General features: G+C 42.0%; 1 protein-coding gene across 3 annotated transcripts in view; it reads right to left on the bottom strand.

Annotated features, from left to right (window-relative positions):
- The window catches only part of LOC120786209 (tenascin), a 56,807-nt gene extending 46,262 nt beyond the window's left edge, over positions 1-10,545 (bottom strand). The window contains exons 1-3 of one of the 3 annotated variants that reach the window (XM_040121487.1): positions 10,488-10,545; positions 10,206-10,254; positions 4,471-4,557 (exon numbers count right to left, since the gene is read on the bottom strand). The gene's annotated coding sequence lies outside the window, so the exon portion shown is untranslated. Of the gene's footprint in view, positions 1-4,470; positions 4,571-10,205; positions 10,255-10,487 lie in introns of those variants that run through there. The other 2 variants (XM_040121489.1, XM_040121488.1) reach the window with 2 other exon arrangements.
- Positions 10,546-19,662: the final 9,117 nt, after the last annotated feature.

The following is a 19,662-nucleotide window of genomic DNA, read 5'->3' on the forward strand; positions in this document are numbered from 1 at the left end:
TTAAATCACAGTAAAAAGATAAATATTACCGCACTTGGAGTTAGACAGTTTTCCCCTGACGATTCCACCAATGCACTTACAGCAGCTGAGTGTGTCCACAAATATGAGTCACTCCCTAAATGATCTAACCAGCTGCGTCTCCCCTGAGAGGTTTATAACCAGAGTTTGTTAATAGTTGAGGGGTCCGCTGCGCGTCCTCCGTCCAGCTCAAATCCACTTTCAGCAGCATCAGGTCTGAATGTAGAAACCAGCTGCCGAGAGTTCCCGGCGCTTGGCCCGGTCCAGAACCACATTAATAATGTCACTCAGTCACCTCAGTCTACTGGCGGATCAAGATTTGAAATTCAGGAAAAGATGAAAATATGAAGAAATTAATAAATATCTGTGAATTACAAGGGAGCCATGTCTGTAAATGTTCCTGATTTTTGTCAGCTGAGTAGTAAAGTTTCCTACTGTTCCTACTGTTATTTGCAGAGGCCATACGTTATCTTCTAAATGTCGATTATGCTGATTTTCTGTGCACAGAATTGGATTTTTTTGTAAACCGCCAAGACCCCAAAGAATCCTGCACGGTGAGGATCCCTTGTGCTCACTTGATTAACGAGCACTGAGGACTAGAACGTCATTCATAAAGTGATCAACGTCGAAAGCTTTTGGTAAAACTTTATTTTACAGGTCTGTTACTTCCTAATATTTCTTTGAAATGTTCCCTGGAAAGAACCATGTAGTTTGCTTCTAGTTACCAGAAAAATAGAGACAAAATTCTGAGACTGTTATTTTAATTAGTTCAGTTAGTTGTGTTGAGTTTTTTATTGACTTCCAGATGAATTTCCATGGAAAAGAAAATCGCTCCATTTAAATTTATTACTCATTCATTTATAACTGGAAACTTTAGTCTTCTTTCATGCCGAATTGTGTGAACGTTTGTCGACGCGTCTCACATTTTGCATGCGTAGCTCACCCGTTATCCTCTGAATGAAAGTCTGGTGCCGGCTCAGTGCTTAAGAAACAAAGATTAGATTGTTTTGGTGTAATCTGGAAATTACAGACTCGTAAAATAGATAATTTTTTGATCCTGTGCACCTATGTCAGGAGGGATTTCTGGTGTGCAAGAACCGTTTTCCCTGTCAAGTTTTCACCTACTTCCAAAATATGTTTCCACATTTTATGCACAGTGACATTTCAAACTGGAATCTCTCCTTTGAAAACACCATTTTTATGGTGGTTTTTTTTTTTTACTCTTTATTTCAAGCGGAGCCTGATGGATAATACACATACGCAGTATAAACAGTCAGCCAGTATTAGTATACATATACTGTATACGGGCATGTGTCGGCTGATATGTACCAAGAAAATTTCGTTGCAGAAATATCCGCTTGCAGCAATGTAGAATCGTCACTACATAGTTTGTCCACTAGGGAGCGCTGACTTTAATAACAAAATCCTTGGGATCCTTACCAAAAATGTCACGTCTTTATATTGAAGAAAAATAATATCGGCTGATGCCTTGTTTGGACCATCGGCATCAGTATCAACCTGAGAAGTTTAATATCGTAACTTTTTTCAATTTTTGGAAATGGACATAAAAACCAACAACAATTGGATACAAACTAATCCTGTTTTGTTTTTTTAATTCTTTTAGACAATTTCAAGTGATGCAAAATTGTTTGCGAGACCTGACACTATTCTAATCCCTTATCTACTGCAGAGTTTTCCCTCATGGTTCAGTTTTCAGTGCTGTGTTTGAAATCCCCTCCAGTCCTCTTTTTAAACAGATTAAAAAAAACTCTGCTTTGAATAACAATTCGCGTCTGATACTTTTTTCCCTACAAAAAAAAGCTCAGTTACCTCGTTGACCACATCCGCTCTTTATCCCTCACTGGAAGATTCTGAATCTATTACCTCACCAAATATTGTTCATTTCAAAAGTTGAACTCCTGGACTCAAGATGTGACTGAAAAGTGCGTTTTCAGTGCGTGTGCACGAGGGGCCATGTCCGGGCTCTGAGGCCTCCTCCGAACGGCTGCGCCTCATATGTGAGCCCGACTTCTTCTACCTCTCCGCGCCCTCTGCACGCATTCGCTAGTGTGACTTGAGCCGACGCGCAGGGGGTTGGACATCTGCAGTTTAATTTACATTTCTGTCTAGACCTCGGCCAGTTAGCGAGCCTGCTCTGTCGACCGCAATTAGCTTGTAAATACCTGCCAGTGACAGCTGTTCCATCCGCCGCGGGATGGACCCCTCAGAAAACACATGAGGGCAATAGAGACTCCCAAAACCCACCATAAGGACTCCACGCCGGCTCTTCACCTTTACACTCTCTCCCTGCTGCTGGTTTCCTCCTGTTCACGCTGAGTCCAGCTCTCAGTAGCCAAAATAAACTCCTCCGCACCAGCTCCTTCAAACACAAACCTGGCACTCGATACCCAAACTTGGCCCTGGTTGATGTAATGATAGTGCTACCAGGAGGCACTCGGTTGTGAGATGAATGGAGCTGTGTGCTTTTACTCCTTTTTTTTTGTTTGTTTGTTTTTTTTAATTAAACCTATATTTATTCTCCTTTAAAAGAGCGTCCTGGCCAAGACATATACGCACATATAACACTTTAATAACTTCAGCTCATTTAAACTAATACTTAAGAAAGTTTGTATTTGTAGTAGTTGGACTGCAGTTTATTTTTGGCAGTTTAACAATAAAACTCATCTCTAGCCTGCATTACAAACCTTTAACTCTCCTTTGACAACTTTCCCTTCCACACATTGTAATTTACAAAAAGCAAACACAGACGAATCTTAGAGAATTAAGACTTCTCTGGTGACTCTCGATGCCGGGTTGAATTTTAGTTCACCCGATCATAAATTCAATGAAAAGAGGACTGCATAACTAAATAAGGGACCACTTGCGGTCTTCAGACCCAACCCACGCTGACTCCAGTGACGTCAGTAGAGGACATTCATCAGACTTCACAGAGCTCCCTCTGGAGACACTAAAGGCCTTTTTACTACCGTTTACACACATGCAGCAGAATCTTCAACACCTGGAAACACAAGCTGATGTGGAAAACCAGTGGAGTTCACCTTTAACGATAATCATTTTACGTTAAGCATTTATTCTTGACCTCGGAAGTAGTGGATAAAAAAAAGAAAAAAAATCTTAACTCAAGGTCCACTTACTAGCTCTTTATGCAGCTTTTACCTGTAGCACACTCAGTCGCCTGAGGAAGAGGATGAAAACTGTCTGAAAACTCAGAAAAACAGCTGGGGAGTGGACCTCGAGTTCAGATTCTTTTGGTCAAAATGATTTTACGACTTGCAGCAGGTCCGAGGCGCGTTGCAAGGCTTTGATCGGCTATTAGTAATATGATGACTCACAGCCATCACAAGCATCAGAGACACATTCGCTCAAATCTAGACTTCCAGCTGCTTTGAAATCCACCGTGGACCAGGACGGAGACTCGCAAACTTACATTTGCATTGTTTTTCTCCTCATCTGCTGCCACTGCAATATAATGAGTAACACTGAAACTTGAACACGTGCATCCACGAGCCTTCAGGCGAAGTAGAGGCTCGTGAAACCACCTGATGCCTTGATGTCAGTGAAATGCAAGTAGAAATCTGTATGGTGGTTTTTAATGTATACAAGTGGTAAAACATATTCATCTGAACTGGTCATTTGGTCTTTTATTCCTAAGATATCTAGAGACCCAAAGAAATAAAATGTTATTAAAATAAATGCCATCGTGGTGATTTCACCTGTTTCCAAGGAATCTGCAGGTGTCATTTTGCTGATATTTCTGCAACAGTCGGCCTCGTCACCTTGTTTCTGTTTTGATTTGTATCGCAAATAGGACGACTGAAGATATGTCCAGACCGCTGGGGTGCACAAGATCAATTAACTTTTCAGGACTCAAGACAAAATGTGTCAATACTGGACAGAATAACTTGTAAAAATCCTACATTTTTCTGTCAAAAACTTCTTTTTTTATTTTTTCATATACAGGCATTTTTCTGCACTGCAAATAAAATAAAAAAAATTCTAAAAGCTTTTAATGTTGAATTATATTTATATAAATAAAAAAATCATAGTGAAAATGATTATTATTTTGTCATTGATGAATCTATCATTTATTTTCTCATTTAACTTAAAATTGCAAAACATCTCAGAAAACAGTGAAAATAAAAATCACCCTAAAGCGAAGCAAAGTAGAAGCTAGAACGAGGCAATGTTTTGCATTTTAATCGATGATTAAATTAGTAGCAGATTTGGATTTTTTCTGACTGATTAATCAACTAGTCATTGCAGTTCCAGCTGAACTCATATCTCCTCATTAATGTTCATACAATATCCACAATGTCAATGAAATTGTCCCAAAATCTCTTTAAAGATGGTGAATTAAGTTGATCAAAGATGCAAAAATGAAGATTTTGACAATATTTGCACATGATCGGAGAATCTAAAACATCCTCTTACCTGCTCAGAGCTGGGACGAGTGTCTCTGTCAGTTGGTCCAGGAGTCTCTCCGTCTGTTTCTGTCCGGCTCTGTGAAGCTCTCATTGACTGACCAACAGAACCAGAGGGAGGGGGAATGGACAGAAAGAGAGAGAGAGAGAGGAGGAAAGAAAAAAGGAAGAAAGAGAGGGGAGGAGAGCAGTAAAATTTTCTCATACTTGAAGAATTTTTCCTCCCTCCTTCTCTCTGTGTTTCTCTCTCTCCTCTCCTCCTCCTCCACCTCCTGTCTTTCTCTCTGATGTAATTCTATGTGCTTTACAGGTCCCTCTTGGGCGGGGGATTTGCGATGGAAAACATCTGAATTTTTAGATGTTTTTTAAGGGGCCTAAATTCTTTAATATGTTTTGAAGTGGTCTCTGTCCTCTGCTGGATGCTCCATTACCAGAGAGAGAGAGAATGGGGGGGGTGCAGTCCACTGTGTCCCTCTCTCTGACTCCTTTGTTTGGGTCTCATTTTGATGCTGTGCCGACAAACCTGCTCTCCCATTCCCTGTCAGTGGAGCAGCTCCAGGATCTGACCTCACACACACAGACTCCTGTACGCCCTCAGTCTTGTTTTGTTCAGAGAGGATGCACAACAAATCTCGAACATGAGATGCACATGTTGTTCTCTGAAAAACACTGTAACTCTCACTTTGGTTTATTCAAACCTTTTCACCGGATTTGAGGGTTTGGATGGTCCTCGATAACTTGAACAAGCATCAGGACCAGAGGATGCACCAAGCCTGGTTAAAACTTTAACCAAATATCTTGCATCACTCTGTATTTTACTATACATTTTTATTAGTTTTCCAAGAAATACAAAAATGGATTCAGCAATGATGCAAAGTTTTCGTTGGAAGATTTGCACACATAAAAAAATCTATTCACTGTATTCAGGTACACCACTTTCATAAAATAAGAGCATAACTAATTTACACATACTCAAATAGGTCACTTTCATCCCTGACGACCCTTCAGTCTAAGCTGATCAGATGAAATGAGGATCCTGCTCGTTGGGGCCGACCACAGGACAAACACCGAAGCCCTATAAGAGTTTAATGAGTAAAAAGTACAACATTGAGCCAACAAGAGTCATCGGAGTAGAATTATGAAGTAGCAAAAAAATTGTAATGCTCAAGTAAAGATCAAGTACCAAAAACTGAGCTCGAGGACAGTTACGCTTACAAAGCACTTTATTAGGAACACCTGTAAACCTGCTTATTCATCTAATTAGCCAATCAGCCAATCATGCGGCAGCAGTGAAATGCATAAAATCCTGCAGATACAGGTCCGGAGCTTCAGTTCATGTTCACATCCAACATCAGAATGAGGGAAAAAACTTGATCTCAGGGACTTTGACCGTGGCTTGATTGTTGGTGCCAGACAAGCTGGATTAAGTGTTTCTTAAACTGCTGATCCCCTGGGATTTTCACACACATCAGTCTCTAGAGCTTGTACTCAAAGTGGTGTGAAAAACAGGAAAAGTCCAGTGAGCAGCAGTTCAGTGGACGGAAACGCCCTGTTGATGATAGAGGTCAGAGGAGAATGGCCAGACTGGTTGGAGCTGACAGAAAGGCTACGGTAACTCAGACCGCTGCGGTGAACAGAAAAGCATCTCAGGATGAACAACACAAGACCATGCCGGGTTCCAGTCCTGTCTGCCATTAACAGAAACCTGAGGCTGCTGTGGACACAGGCTCACCAACAACAGATAGTTGAAGACTGGAAATCACAGCCTGGTCTGATGGATCTGGATTTCTTCTGAGGAACGGTCGGGACAGAATTTGGCGTCAACAGCGTGAATCCATGGACACAACCTCCCTTGTGTCAACAGTCCAGGCTGCTGCTGGTGGTGTAATAGTGTATGGAATGTTTTTTCTTGGCTCACTCTGGGCCTTAATATCAATCAATCGTGGTCTGAATGCCACAGCCTCTCTGAGTATTGTTGCTGACCATGTGCTTCCCTTTATGGCCACAGTTTACCATCCTCTAACGGCTACTTCCAGCAGGATAATGCTCAATGTCACAAAACAAAAGTCATCTCAAACTGGTGAGCTCAGTGAACTTCAGTGGCCTCCCCAGTCACCAGATCTGAATCCAGTAGAACCCCTTTGGGATGTGGTAGAACAGAAAAGATGTGATGCACCCCTGTCAACATGGACCAGAATCTCAGAGGAAAGTTTCCAACATCCTGTGGAATTCAGGCCACAAAGAACTGAGGCTGTTTGAGAGCAAAGGAAGGAACTACCCAGTATTAGCATGGTGTTCCTAATAAAGTGCTCGGTGAGTGTATACACATATTGTTCCCCATTGTGTTCAAAAAACCAGTCTCAAACCATCTCATTCACGCAGACTCCTGTCTAGTCTCATGGTCTATGGGAAGATCCACTGTATTTTTCTCATTTCTTCAGTGGCTGACTTCTCTTTCTTCTTTTTCAGAGGTAAAAGGTTCTAGTAAATTCCGTCCCGTTGAAAGTGAGTGAAGTGACCTGAAAAGGTCGGGCTGTCTGTTGATCAAAGGCAGAGATCAGAAGCCGAGTATTGGGGCTTTGAACTAGGGTCTGTGGAAGAGAAAGGCTTTTGGTGGTTCAGGTGAGGTCAACCAGAGGATTGTGAGAAGGTGAGAAGGACTGCAGACAATTTTTTGAACGATTATTGAACCATTAGGCTTTAGATTTTTGAGTAAGGACTTGTATTGTCATTTTGATTTTACTATGTTCTGGTGCTGTCATGTTTTTGTCACAAGCAATGAATTAATTTCACTCCTCACACACGATACACTTTATTTACTAGACTACGATTCGTTGTAGATGGTACAGTAGTTACTGGAGCGGCAACGATTACTTGATTAATGGATTAGTCAATCGACAAAAAACTTTATCTGCAACTATTTGAGACTCTCCTCCTCAGTGCAAGCAGTTTACTATGACCCATAGTTAAGTTTTATTGTTAGTTCACCTCTTGCGATGGCAGTAATTATTACGGGAGCAAAGGAGGAATTCAGGTGATGCTGTATAAAGAGCGACACAGTCCGCATCGGGAGGAGGACGGGGTGGGTGGATGGATCAACCAAGTACGGGACTCTGTGCTGTTGACACGGGAGACCGCTGTTCATTTCCAGTTTGAAGCCAATAGTCATGACACTATGACTGCTCCACAACCTGAGTGTTTATTATTGTAACCACGACGACGAAGCTTCTGTAACCCTAACGAAGTACTTATTTGAACGCAAACCACGATCTTTCCCTAAACCTAACCAAGATGTTTTTGTGCCTAAAACGAACCAAACCGTCACCTTTCCATAAGCTTAACTGCGTGTTTAATATTGTAACCATGACAGCAGAGGTTTGGTACGCCTGCCGCCGTAGGGGCACTACTTCATGAGACGCTCCTATTGCTCGCCTCAGAGAGTGGGGAGAACAACCTCTATGGTCGTTGGAGGACTTGTTCAACTATTTTATTATTGTTTTAGTCATTTTTCAAGCATAACAGCAAAACATTTGCTGGTTCCAGCTTCCCAATTGTGACGATTTTTTTGTTTTTCTTTGTCATGGTAGCAACTTGAATATCTTTGCATTTTGGCAAGTGATCGCATAAAATAAGCTACTGAAATAGATATACATTGGGCTCAACAACCAAGAAAATTGTTTAATTTAAAAGCCTAAAATATGAATAAACAATAGCAAATTTATATTTGGCTCACTGTGGTTTGAGTTGGATAATGCTGTCAAATCTGTGTGGTTATGTAAAATAACACACCCTGTATCCAGAGTTATTTTTCTTTAACGCATGATATTGTTAAACTGAATTGACATGGATTATTTATATCTCGTGGAAATAAACTTCAAAAAAATTTGTAAAAATCTAATTGGCAATAGAAGGTAGATCACAACATACACAACAATACTTCAGAAAAACCTGAGTTTTATTGTAACTATGATTTGGATGTTGATGTTATTTGCAAGTCAGACATTGGTAATTACAGTACCTGACATGTGACATTATTATGGCATAAGGTTTGTTTAATATCTTGTAGTCATGAATAAGTAAGACAACTTTTATTTTCACCAAGTTGAATACTGCTACAACTAGTTGTAAAGTAGTAACTACCAACACTAATTTGCCATTTTTGTAGGATTTTTATTCTAAAATATACATTAAAAAAAAAAAATACAATTAATGGAGAGGAATAATGTACTCAGATCTGTGTGATTAAGAAAAATAATGCACTCTGTGACACATGTTACTACTTTATAACAGCACAAATCGCCGTGGATCATTGCTGACGTGAATTTAGCTTCACAAAAGAGACATTTAAAAGTGTAAAATAAAAAATCTATGTATATTGTTAAAATATCTGCTGAGCTGGGAGGATCAGCATAACTATGTTGTGAATGTAGTAGGTAAACCTGAAGCCAACCACAGGAGTCTATGGTACTTTCCGAACCTGTTAGTTGTGAGCTGAAGCCAATCAAGTTTATTAACCATCAATTTTACTACTCGACCCTAAACTCTGCCTGACCTCTGCAACCTAAAACTCCTCCTTCTGTCTTGGTTCGAGTCGTTTTCTCAACAACTTGCTTTTCCCTCTTTAAACAGGCATTTTCTTACACCTTTGTCAGAAATGCAGGGTCCACAGGACTCCACGTGGATTACAATTTATCTGGCATTATCTCGCAGGTTAAACACAGCTCTGTCAGCCTCTGTCACACTGCAGCGCGAGATACAGACTGTGGTGGTTTCAGGCTCAATGATCAGGGGCCGAAGGTCGATCAACTTTACTATCAACTTTACTACCTTTACTACCCTAAAGCCTGACAGACCTCCAGAGTGCACTAAATCTCTCTGCTCCCCTGGGCTTCTCTCCCGGCTGCTCATAAGACAGTGGCTGGCACGACACTCTGCATACCTCCACCACTCACTAAGCTCCATTATATACACCACTTTTACACTTTAAAATACCGCGTGGATTTTCTAAAATTGAAAACACGAGTGCAAAACTTTCAATATACATGCAGCAAAACCTAAAAATATCTAAAAAAAAAAGTTAATAAAACAAACAAGTATTAAACAAGTATGACCCTTTTTTTTTAAAACCTCCAAGTACTACTCTGGCGTCAGCCCAGATGTGGAGCGTAGGTTTTCATTAATGAATTCAACATCCCAGATATTATTCCCATGTTGTGTGGGCTGTAGGTGTGAAAGACTCCTTTTATTGAACACTGATGTTCGTATAATCAAAAAGAGGGAAGTCAATACCACAATATGAGTAGCAGACTTAACAGATAAATATTAGTGTCTAACAAAAGATAACTACAAAAAACTGAAAAGCAAAATATAATAAAACTGAGGATATTACAGTTGATGTACAAAAGGTTCTAATATGTACATATTTGTTTCCATACATTTAAGAGACTTACAGTTAAAACAAGTTTATTAGATTGTGCTATATAAAACAAAGTGAACATAAAATGATAATATTTATAATATAATCTATAATCTATATAATCTATAATCTATAATAAATTTTTATGCAGTCATTCTACATTTTTGTCCTTCAAAATAAATACAAAACTCACCTCTTTTAGAGAAACATTTGCATTTTGACAATCATCAAAGTTTTTTCCAAAATGTAATGTTTGAACTGGAGTGTTTACTGCAAGGGCATAACTAATTCAGAATCTAAAAGTAAGTGTGAAAATGTCAGAATCTCACCGGTGCTGAGAACTTCTGAAAAGCTGAGGTTCGATCTGCAGCAGGACTGCTGAAGGGGATAAGACATAAAGATTAGACAATAAGCTTTCCAAGCTCTTCAAATATAGAATAAACAGTTGCCCATCGAGGGCTAATCGGGGTCAGTTGTTCAAATGTTCGTGCAGCAAATTTTTCCTATTAAAGTAAAAAAAAAAAAAGAAAAAAATGTATGTAGAGATAACTTTTCATGGCGGAAATCTGGTCTTCAGATGCATAAGTGAACCCCGCTTTTGAATCCACTACCTTCGTCGCTGTGATCCAGAACGACTCGCTGGCCTTCTGACAGGACACGTCGACGCTGCAGGAATGGAAAATGCGGCAGGAAAAAGCTGGAAAACGAGCAGACAAACAGGATGACGATGCCTCCATCCGGAGGGGGTCACCGAAGGGTTTGATGAGTGTGAAAATGATGTGAATCATGTGCTCTGGCCTTCACAGTCTCCAGATCTCAACCCGGTTGAAGACCAATGGGAGATTTTGGACCGACGTGTGAGGCAGCGCTCTCCACCACCAGCATCTAAACACCGAATGAGGGAATACCTTTGGGAAGGATGGTGTCCATCCCTCCAGCAGAGTTCAGAGACTTGGAGAATCAATTCCACGGGGCATCAAAGCTGTTCTGGTGGCTCTCTATAAGACAGTCATTTATATATATGTGTTTTACTATGTATATATTGTATGTGTTATTTTACTGTAAGAACTAGCATTGACGCTGCATGAAGAGATGTCTTTTTCCCTGTGTCTGGGAGAATTCGTGTGTTCTCCTTGTGTGTTTCAGAGAGTAGAGCTAATCACCTTAACTACAGTTTTTAACTACTGAGCTCAAAAGCTTTTAGTCTGCCCTTGCAGACCATTCAGCAGGGCTTTCATGGTCTCCAAGGGAGCCCCGAAACGACTGAAATGCCTCAGAAACCAAGAACACATGCGTGATAGAGTGAAGGCTAATTGTACCATATGAGCCAGGCCAAGTTGAGGCTGTGCGAGTGTAAAACAGAGCGAGAGCTTGGCCAGAAAATAACGGGAGCATGGATCTAGTAAAGCTGGAAAATGCTAATTGAAGTCGACACCTACGTCTCGATTGTTCTGTCAGTAACTCTGACAGATAAAGTTTGTGTGTAACCAGGAAACAGCCATTTCCAGTGTGGGTCGTTTATTTATTTTTTCCACTGTGCTTCCAGTCAGTTCTTGACCAACAAATGACAAAGTCTGGTCTCTCTGGTTTCACTCAGACTTCAAAAACCAAGTGTGGATCTCTGTTTTATGAGCAAGTTACAGTATTTGACTTTTTTAAGATCATTTGAGGGGTTTGCAGCTGCAATCACGTAAGTCTACTTCATCAGCATCTGTGAATAAATTATTTCTGAATAATAACTAGCAGAGAGAAAAAAATCATTGAACAGACAGTTTGGCTGAGCCCGTATCTAAAGGTCTCAGGATCATTCTCAGTTAAAAAAGGTAGATTTGTTTGTTGGCTCCTGAGATAAAGTGAACTGTCTTATCTTTAGCTGTAGTTTCCAATAATTGGAAAAAATAATCAACACAACAAAGCAGCAGCCCTGATGATTTTTTTCTGCCTTTTGGCCTTTAGAAATGACCGTTTCAAATGCCTGCTGTCTCTCAACCCCTGTAGCCAGAGAAAACTTCTTGGACAGGCATTCGACTTCCCCCTGGCAGGCCTTTTTTTTGGCGTTCAGGTCATTAAAAACAACAATGGGAAATGATGTAAATACCGTCAATATTTCCATTTCATTTCAACAATATTGGAAGTCAGATTTCAAGGGCTGAGGGACAGATTGATGGTATTTGCCTCATTTAAGTTTTGTGAGAGGCTGCAGTGCTGCCTCTCACACTTTTTTCAGTGTGATTTTAGAGCTAAACCAATGCAGACAATGTATTTATAAAAGGTAAAACCAAACCCTTACAGTTACACTTTATGCAAAAACATGATAAATCACATTTTGACAGCATCATGATGTGATATTATGACGGTTTCTAGATAACTACATCGTCGTCACTCACGACACCGTTCAAGTGCTGCTGTTGGTTGAAAGCTGGATTTGAAATGTATTATGTCCACGCTGCAGAGGCTGTCCGAATCTGATCCACAGCTTGTGACACAACATAGCAACAAACTACAGTGAATTACCACAGGAGGCTGTACAGAACACAGGAAACCATCTGGAAAAGTCACGCTGAGCACATTGACATAAAAAAAGGATTATTGTGTGCAGTAGGGACTCGGAGAGTGGCTCATATTTTCTCTCTCTTTCTGCATATACATCAGACGGACAAATTAAACGCTCTCCTGAAAGAAAAAATAAAATCTGGTCTACTTTTACGATGACTGAGCCGCTTTTTGGCAACACTGGTTAGATCACTAGCAAACAAGCATCCAAGTTTAGGACCTGCCTACCATACAAAGATGCAGAAGCACTACGTAATACTATTTACTTATTGTAAGTATGAATACTGTATATTGCTCTAGTAGTTTCGGGAACAGTTTGTATATTTCATGCACTGAGCCTAGTTAGGAAGCTAACAAGCTCGACATTTTTTGCTGACATTCAAACGCAAGATTTATTTGGCGTTTCAGTCGTTTATCATTTTTATTTCAAATTAAGTTGTTAGTTTAGAAATGCTGCCAACACGGCTCAAGAGCTGAAGGCCTCCGGTATGGCAGCCACTGGGTGCCCCGCCTGCCCCGACGCCCTCCGTTCGTATTTTTGTCGTACGCAGAGTTGACAAGGGTTGTGGGTTGGTTAAAGGGAAGGGAGGGAGGAGGTTGCCGGTTCAACTCCAGCCGTCTCACAAGCTTAACTGCTGCTTCTCATGGGGGGAGATGAGGCTTTCCTGGACTAACCGGGAGCTACGCAAACACGGACGGATGCTGGCAATGATCAAGTCCACAGAGACAGGAAATACGTGAATACGTGTGCTCACGTATGTGTGCGCACATGAGAAGAATACATGAATTTACACATGCAAAGGTATGGATATTTTATACGCACAAGAGTGAGTGAAACAGTGAGCACAAAGAAGTTATTCCCCGGTCCTCGGTCATATTATGATACAAGTCGCCTCTTTTTTTTTGGTCCTGTTTCAACCTGTTTGTCTTTTCTGACATATGAGGACCATTCGGAGTCTTTGTGACTGTGACACAAGAAGAAATATAAACACAGAGCAGAGGTATGTGAAGGATGGTTCAGGTTCTCAGCCAAAATAAACTTGATTGGGTCCAGATTGCGCCCATGATGCAGGATGACTTTCCAATAACCTGTCGGTTCATGTTTACACCTTTTGGCTTGTTTGTAATAAATCAGTGTAAGCACAAATCGGACCAGACCTAAGAGGAAGAACGGGGTTTTTTTTGTCCTGGTCTGGACCCAAAGAAACAAACAAGTGTGGAAGTGACTTCAATTTTCCTCTCTTTCTTGATGTCTGTCATGGGGGTGAAGGGACGACAGGAAAAAGGACCAAAACGCAGACGCACAGGCAGGCAGGTGCAGTGAAGTGAATTTAATAACCCAGAATCACCAAAACTTACAGTTGACCAGGCCGGGAGGCAAACAGGCACAGCTGAGCCAACAGGATCGGGTTCACGAACAGAATCAAGGGGAAAAAAAACCAAACAAGCCGCAGCAGGAGGCCACAGTGAACACGAAGAGCCTGACGATCTGGCCCGGAGCTGGTGAAACACGCCGGTTTAAACAGTGGGAGAGCTGATGGGAAAACTGGGAACAGGTGTGTGAGTGGGCGGCGTCAGAAGGTCAGGTGACCAGGAATGGAGGGAAACATATGGCGACATATGGTGGCTGGATGGGGAATGGAAGTTCATAGAAATTTCCAGAGAACACCAGGGGCCCGAGGAAGTGAGGATGCGGGTGAAGGCAGAGACCGAGGCCCAGTCCCAATGTCCGGCGCGTTCCTGCTAAGTCCCTCAGGGCTTAGGACTGTCCCCCGGTCAAATCATCGCTCGCAGACCTTTTCAGCCCTAAGTCCACATTTCTGCAGACTTTACCCACATTTCATGGTGTTGCGACATTAAACACGGAGTTACCGGGAGAGACCTGAAAGCGTTTTTAAAAAAAGGTAAACAAACATCTTACGTAATGATGCTGTTCTGACCAAAACGGGTAAATTGAGCCCGGATGACGTTCGAATCAGGCAGTTGGTCCTTTAAGTGCTTCGGCCGTGAAGAAAGTAGAAAAACGTAAAATGAAAAGTCCCAAACCCACAACAGTATGAAACATGTTTTGGCATCGTCAAGGTAACGTGATATGTCACAAAGTGCTGCCCCATTCCTATTCACACCACTTCGAGCCCCTGCAGCCTCTCGCACTCGATCACTAATCAGGTGACTTTAATTAAGTCCGTGAGGCTTCAGGGTTTGGGTTTCGGGTATTGAGAAAAATTAACAGGGATCAATGTCAGTGTCTGAAAATGCTATAAAACCTCACCAACAGATCTTGTTAGCTTTTTTAGACATCTGATTAAATGTAGTAGGTCATACAGCAGGTCCTTTTGCCTTAGAAAATGAAGAAAATAATCCTACGCATCAAACACACTGAACCAAAGGTTGCAGCTGAAGCAAAGTCCATGTGAACCACGTCATTCTCAAACTCAAAGCTATTGAATGTGCTGTTGAGCCTCTTGGCCAGTAATATTTTTTTCCCTTCTGCTAACCACCACCAAATGACAAACCTAAAACTTGTTTCAACCCCAGCCCGGACCACCAGAGTCCTGTTGGAGGCAAAGTCAAACCCCTGTGATGTGTCGACTCTGTCAGAACAGAAAGACTCAGAAGAGACAGAGGAAGGAAAGAATCTGTTAGACTTGTTTCATTTTGAGCCAAATCTGCCGGCCCCCCTGCCTTCGACAAACGTTTGCGTGCAGCCAAATTTAGCAATCAAGACTCCGCGTGTGTGATCGCAGACTGTACGGGCACGGTTCGCACACATTATAAACAGCTCGTTTCTATGTCCTGTGGGCCACGTTGTACACATAAAACAGGCTATCAAACTATTCTCCTTATGTTGCTCTGTGTGCGCAGTGTGTGTGTCTGTGCGCGCGATGCCGAAGCAGGTGGGAGGTTGTAGCATTAGTCAGCCATCGCACGTCAGGCTCATTTACTCTTAAGGAAACTGTACAGGCCACCCTGCGTCGGTTCCGTTACTTGAAGGAGAGGAGAAGGGCTGAGGAATGACATGACGGGGAAATCCCGAATTTCTCTCTCATCAGGGTGTCAGAGGTAACTCAGCTGGCTGGTGGCGTCCCCCGTTTCTACGGAAGTGACTGATTCCTGAGAACCTTGAATCTCAACCTGTTCTGCTGACTTGTGCAGGAAAACCGACTTTCACTCAGAGCTTACTTCATCCTCGGTAGTGCGAAATCTCACGGTAAGTTACGTTGAATACACTTTTACTATCAGTTGTGGGTAATAAGACAAGGTCGTTCGTTTCAAAGTCTAAATTGGTCATTTTCCGAACTTGAAATCATGAGTTTATGTGACTCAGCGTCCAATGGATTATCAACTTAACTCATCAAATTAAGTTGTTTAGAAACATTGTCAGCTTATTCACATGTTCGTCCCAGCATGCACTGCAGTAAGGTTGAGGCCTGTGTCTTTTTATACATGTGTCTTAGAGGAGGCTGATGGTCAGGTCTGTCTGGTGGAGACAGGTCTGTACTTCAGACACTTCCTGCACTTTTCTTGTGTAAGGAACCTGGGTCACAGTGGAACGTTGTGTTCCCATGTGACTGCCAGTGGTCACGAGGGACTAAGCTTGACACAATGAATGATAAATTTAAAAAGGTCTAAATGGACTCGCGTGGATTTGTTGGAAAGAGAAAGTCACTCTTTCCAGTTGTGCTTGACACGAGGACAATAAAGGACTTCGGCCTTATCTGGACATCTGATCAAAGATTTAGCCTTTGCTTTAAAAAATAAAAAAAATGGACAATTGGTTTGATGTTTTCTTTTTAACAACAAATAGTGTAGTTAATGAGTGCTGCTCAAACTCTTAAAAACTCAAACATAAACTTAAACTCTTAATAAATGATAACTATGAATGTTTAATTACCAAACTTTAACTGTGATTGATTGAGAAATGCTTAAGATTTCAGGGGTTTAAGGACAGCGGTGCTTCGGGCTAAGTGCTGACCTCAGCATGTTAACAGGCTCACAATGACAAGGCTAACACGCTGACGTTAGCGGGCATTATGTTAACCATTTTTATTACAATTAATTCCGGGGGAAACATGAAGAACTGGAAGAAATTTTATCACAACAGCTGTAAAGACATTTGAGTCTGGAACAAAGCGGTCGTGGAACGACCGACATAAAAGTCCTTCCAACTAAAAAGAGACAAGAAATGTAATGCAGCTGAATGAGGTTTTACGAATAAAAGATAAATAAATAATACATCTCCAAAAATGCATCGTTATCAGGGAATACTTGAGTGAGTCTTTGTTTAATTATTTGGCCTGTATAAGGTCTTCTGGTTCCTGACTCTCCGTGCACGGAAGCTCTGAACCGTGGGTGGGTTCAAACTGAGCTGAAGTCAGTTTGAAGTGGGATATTAGTAGGTGGCCGGTCTGTGCCGAGCGAGTGGCCGTTCCCAGACATTAGACAGAGCCCTCAGTTACAGTAATCACAGCGGTTTTTACCTCTCACCACGGGTCGTATGAAACTGAAAAGCTTCCCCTGTGCTGCACAGTCCTCGCTCTGCGTTTGGCTCCGTCATGGGAACCGCCGGCGGTTAAGTGAGTTACAGCCTCTTCTCACCTCAACCACGATACCACATCTGAGCGGCACGGTACGAGACTTTCAGTCTCACAGTTTCCACTGTCTGTGAGAGGAGCTGAACGCACTGTTACCTCCTGTTAAGTTCAATCTAACCAGTATCACTTCAAACACTCAGCACTAATCAAACACGTGACTCACTCAGCATTATAATTAAACTCTCTTGATAACTTACTCAGCAAGCCTGCCAGCTTGGTTGCAAATCAGACGATAAACAGTTTATTCAAAAGATGCGTATGTACCTTACTGCTAACTGTGTCTAAAAGTCATGTTATTCCATACCGAGTTACCGTGTTAAATAAAAGTAGACGGTGACACACGGCTGATAATCTATGCTGGACTGTTTGTTATTACTCAAGTTGAACTGGACACAAAGATTTGCTTGGATTGATCCTGCTACTGGGATTCCATTTAAACCTGTTTTTTTTTTTCAGGTTAAAATGATCTGCCTTCAGTTTTCGTTAAATAAAAAACGCACACATGCAAGCACACGCTATGTCCCCTCACAGACAACACGCATGCATGTACACGCATCTCTCTCCTCACGTGTGTATATATGCGTGTGTGTGTGCGTGTGTGTGTGTGTGTGAGGGTCCGTGTTGTGTCCCTCACACTGCAGCTGGTGTGAAATACGACTGTCCCGACTGAGAGTCTATTAGAGACGGGGGGATCCAGCTCGCTCCCCGAACTCCGTACGGATCCAATACACACTGACTGCAGCATTACATCAGGGGGGGATCAGATTTTCATTAGTGTGCGTGGCTCATGTACAACAGGCCCGTCCAGGACCTGTCTGTCCGTCTGGCTGCACGCCTGCTCTCTCCCCCCCGAACGCAACACAGAAAAGGCCCCGCAAAGCGAAAACGAACACACAGAAATACGTATAACTCATCTGTTCTACCTGCCAAACCTCTGATGGTGTGTTCCTCTGTTGACTGACACTGAGAGGGTCCCACTCAGGGATTTTAAAAGACACAGGACGATGTTTGTACATCAACCAGAACCTGCACAGCAAGTTTCTGATTCAAGTCCTGCACACGGATGGTGACTCTGTACACTGATACAGCGCAGATGCGTACACTTTACAGCGTGATATAAATGATGTTACAGTTTCCACAGAATGTGGCACATTTCAACATAAGGTTACAGATAAAAGATTTCCAAAGGGTCCTAGAGGTAAACAGACCTCACCAGCGAATTCCTGGAACCAGTATGCCAAGCCCCTAGCCCCATTTCAGACTGTCTCCAGATCCCACTGAAAAGCTCAGGGAAGCAGCTGTGGGCTGCTATTTAACACGTACATGAAAACACTTCACATAAAGCATAAAGCCCTTGTTGCAGGTTGTCCAAGTAAGTTCTTGAATGTGGCGTCATCTTCTCATTCAGTTGGGTCGAGAGATAATGGGCTCATTCATCCTCCCCTGAGGCCGGAGGCCAGGAAACACCCTCTGGTACCCGATGGTTTGTTAGAACTGCAGTTTCAGTGGGTGGTTTTTTCCCCCACCGGCCACAGGGGGCAGCAGCAAGCCCATTCCACCCTGGAACGCAAACTCTGACAAGCCGCACGGAAGTGAGATTCATGCTCAATCAGAAGTGTTTGCGAACACCGTGTTTGGTTTCACGAGACAGAAGGCTTAAAGGATGAAGGCAAACTGCTTGGTTTAGCAAATGCACGTCTGGTTAATTTCCAGCCCTCGATAAAGGGCAGTAAATAGCCACTTCCCCTGAACCCTTCAGTGGGAAGAACTGAAAGGTTCATGCCACCCAGTGGTTGAGTCAGTTTCGAGAGTTGTGACATTACACCTATTAGCCTACCGATAAAATCCAGACCTCCAAATCATAGAGTTGATATTTGGCACAAAAGAGCAACCAAAAATGAAAGAATTCTATTATGCTGAGCTTTACACCTCTGTCTGCCTTACCACTGTTTTAAATAACAACATTTTCACCTTTCCTGTGTTAAAATCAAATTTGAAATGCATGGTAGTATGAGTTTGGAGTAGATTGGACAAACACAGCAGAAACACTGAAGTAACAAAAAATAAGAATAAAAAACTCCTGCATATTGTTGTGCTGAGTTTTGTCAGCTATTGGAAGATAAAAGCAAAATTGGGAGAAAAATCTGGGAGAGGTTTATAGATTTGGTTCATTCACAGACTGTCTCCCTGCAGGATGTTGTCTATGGCTTATATACTTTACACTGCACATACTAAGAGTCATACGATGCTGTCAGTTTGTGATGAGCCCAACCGGAATTTTCTGCTTCTCACTTCATTTTTTTTTTTTTACTGTTGACTGGACAAAATAAGCAAATAATGAGACTGGGCTCTGTGTCTTACTGTAGCTTTACTTGGGGCTAAATAATCCACTGATTAATCAAAATGAATAATTCCTTAAGGAAGAATAAAAGAAAACTGTCCTGAAATTAGCATTGGGTCAAGGACGGAGGAGAAGACTGACGTATGAAACCTCCGTCAGCAGTGACCACACGTTTCTTCGAATGATGATGGTGCTACAATCTGCTGCGGTATGACACTGAAAACGTTGGTGTTCACCATATGACACTTGTGTCCCATTGACAAAAGGCGTCACAGACTTGTAGCTTCGCTGCAGCCG

This window comes from Xiphias gladius, chromosome 24 (genome assembly GCF_016859285.1).
Source record: "Xiphias gladius isolate SHS-SW01 ecotype Sanya breed wild chromosome 24, ASM1685928v1, whole genome shotgun sequence".
Taxonomy (NCBI): Eukaryota; Metazoa; Chordata; class Actinopteri; order Istiophoriformes; family Xiphiidae; genus Xiphias; species Xiphias gladius.